The sequence below is a fragment of the Schistocerca cancellata genome, unplaced genomic scaffold, assembly GCF_023864275.1.
Source record: "Schistocerca cancellata isolate TAMUIC-IGC-003103 unplaced genomic scaffold, iqSchCanc2.1 HiC_scaffold_1152, whole genome shotgun sequence".
Taxonomy (NCBI): Eukaryota; Metazoa; Arthropoda; class Insecta; order Orthoptera; family Acrididae; genus Schistocerca; species Schistocerca cancellata.
The window spans coordinates 292,790-295,922 of record NW_026047151.1 but is presented as its reverse complement, the minus strand read 5'-3'; positions in this window follow the sequence as shown (position 1 = coordinate 295,922).

Sequence of the window (3,133 nt, the reverse complement as noted above, 5' to 3'; positions counted from 1 at the left end):
ACCCAATGCGTTCCAAAGGGCACTACGGTAGCAGGTGCATCCTACGAAAATGTTTTGAAGAACAAATTCCTTCCTGCACTGCAACAAAAACGTCCAGGAAGGGCTTCATGTGTGCTGTTTCACCAAGACAACGCACCCGCACATCGAGCTAACGTTACGCAACAGTTTCTTCGTGATAACAACTTTGAAGTGATTCCTCATGCTCCCTACTCACCTGACCTGGCTCCTAGTGACTTTTGGCTTTTTCCAACAATGAAAGACACTCTCCGTGGCCGCACATTCACCAGCCGTGCTGCTATTGCCTCAGCGATTTTCCAGTGGTCAAAACAGACTCCTAAAGAAGCTTTCGCCGCTGTCATGGAATCATGGCGTCAGCGTTGTGAAAAATGTGTACGTCTGCAGCGCGATTACGGCGAGAAGTAACGCCAGTTTCATCGATTTCGGGTGAGTAGTTAATTAGAAAAAAAATCGGAGGCCTTAAAACTTGAATGCACCTCGTACACTGAAGAGCCAAAGAAACTGGTACACCTCGTAATAACGTGTAGCACCCCCGCGAGCGCGTAGAAGGGCCGCATCACGACGTGGTATGGACTCGACTGGTGCCTGAAGTAGTGCACGGGGGAACAGACACCACGAATCATGCAGGGCTGTCCATAAATCCGTAAGAGTATGAGGGGATGGAGATCTCTCCTGAACAGCACGTTGCATCCCAGATATGCTCAATACGGTTCATGCCTGGGGAGTTTGGTGGCCAGGGAGTGTCGCATTGTCCTGCTGGAATTGCCCAAGCCCAAGCAATGTGGGAATGCACAATGGGATAGAATGGATGCAGGTGATCAGAGAGAATACTCCGTACATGTCACCTATCATATTCGTATCTAGACGTATCAGGGGTCCCATATCACTTCAACTGTGTACGCGCCACAGCACTACAGAGCCTCCACCTGCTAGAACAGTCCCCTGCTGACATGCAGCATCCATAGATGCATGAGGTTATCTACACATCCGCACACGTCCATCCGCTCGGTAAAATTCGAAACGAGACTCATTTGACCAAGTAACGTGTTTCCAGTCATCAACGTCGGTGTGACGGGCGCAGGCGAGGCGTAAAGCTTTGTGTCGTGCAGTCATCAAGAGTACATGAGTGGGCCTTCGGCTCAGAAAGCTCATGTCGATGATATTTCCTTGAATGGTTCGCACGCTGACACTGAAATCTCCAGCAATTTCGGAAAGGTTGCACTTCCGTCACGTTGAAAGATTCTCTTCAGACGTCGTTAGTCCCGTTCTTGCAGGATCTTTTTCCGGCCGCAACAATGTTGGAGATTTGATGATTTACTGGATTTCTGATAGTGAAGATAAACTCGTGAAATGGCCATACGGGAAAATCCTAACTTCTTCGCTACCTCGGAGATGCTGTGTCACATCGCTCGTGCGCCGACTATAACACCACGTTCCAGCCCACTGAAATCCTGATAGCCTGCCGTTGCAGTGAAGTTACAGATCTAACAACTGCGCCACGTACTGATGGTCTTACATAGGCGTTGCCGACCGTAGCGCCGTATTCCGCCTTTGTACATAGCTCTGTATTTGAATACCCATGCCCACACCAGTTTCTTTGGCACTTTAGTGTAGTAAACACTGATGTAATATCGGTCAGTGCACTGTACTCAGTAATCAATAAAAATATTTGCACGTATACCGCTTACAACTTGTACATCACAGTCTCCTATGTATCGATTCCCATTGGGATGGGCGATGACTAGACTAGCTACAGCACTCACAGAGACATTTAAGCAGTCACTCTTCCCGCAATCCATGCGCGCATGAAAAGAGAGAAAAGCCAAATAACTGCCAGATTGGGACGTACGTTCACCGTGGTTTCATGAGCGCAGCTGTAGTTGTGCCATGATCTTGCAGCCAACGTCAAATAATTTGAGTCAGGAGAAGTGCTTATTTGCAGCGGGACAGGTATCTACAGTCTACACCGACAGTGGAACAGTGTCTTGGGCACCTGGACAGTCGGCACGGTTACCCATGTTGGCGGCTTCCCTTGATGTCACAGCAGAGAGAGGCGGTATGACGGTGGCGGGCAAAAAAAAAAAAAAAAAACACTGGAAACAGTAGTGTCACTACGACGTAACAGACAAGTCCTCGTTCTGCGTCGGCGATAGACAAACGATAGACGTATCCTGGTACTAAGGCTGGAACTGGCGTCGCCGGAAACCAGATTGAATTTTTCGTCATCATCTGGCATAATGGGACGGAGTGTCATTAGTTACACATATATGGCTTGTGGCTTAAACAGCACGCGTTACGTTTATGACGAGCAGTGGGGTTGTGCTCTGACTTCTACATTTACATCTACATCCACACTCCGCAAGCCACCTGACGGTGTGTGGCGGAGGGTACGCTGAGTACCTCTATCGGTTCTCCCTTCTATTCACATCCCGTATTGTTCGTAGAAAGAAGGATTGTCGGTATGCTTCTGTGTGGGCTCTAATCTCACTGATTTTATCCTCATGGTCTCTTCGCGAGATACACGTAGGATGGAGCAATATACTGCTTGACTCTTCGGTGAAGGTATGTTCTCGAAACGTTAAAAAAGCCCGTACCGAGCTACTGAGCATCTCTCCTGCAGATTCTTCCAATGGAGTTTATCTGTCATCTCCGTAACGCTTTCGCGATTACTGAATGGTCCTGTAACGAAGCGCGCTGCGCTCCGTTGGATCTTCTCTATCTCTTCTATCAACCCTATCTGGTACGGATCCCACACTGCTGAGCAGTATTCAAGCAGTGGGCGAACAAGCGTACTGTAACCTACTTCCTTTGTTTTCGGATTGCATTTCCTTAGGATTCTTCCAATGAATCTCAGTCTGGCATCTGCTTTACCGACGATCAACTTTATATGATCATTCCATTTTAAATCATTCCTAATGCGTACTCCCAGATAATTTATGGAATTAACTGCTTCCAGTTGCTGACCTGCTATTTTGTAGCTAAATGATAAGGGATCTTTCTTTCTATGTTTTCGCAGCACTTTATACTTGTCTACATTGAGACTGAATTGCCATTCCCTGCACCATGCGTTAATTCGCTGGAGATCCTCCTGCATTTCAGTACAATTTTCCATTGT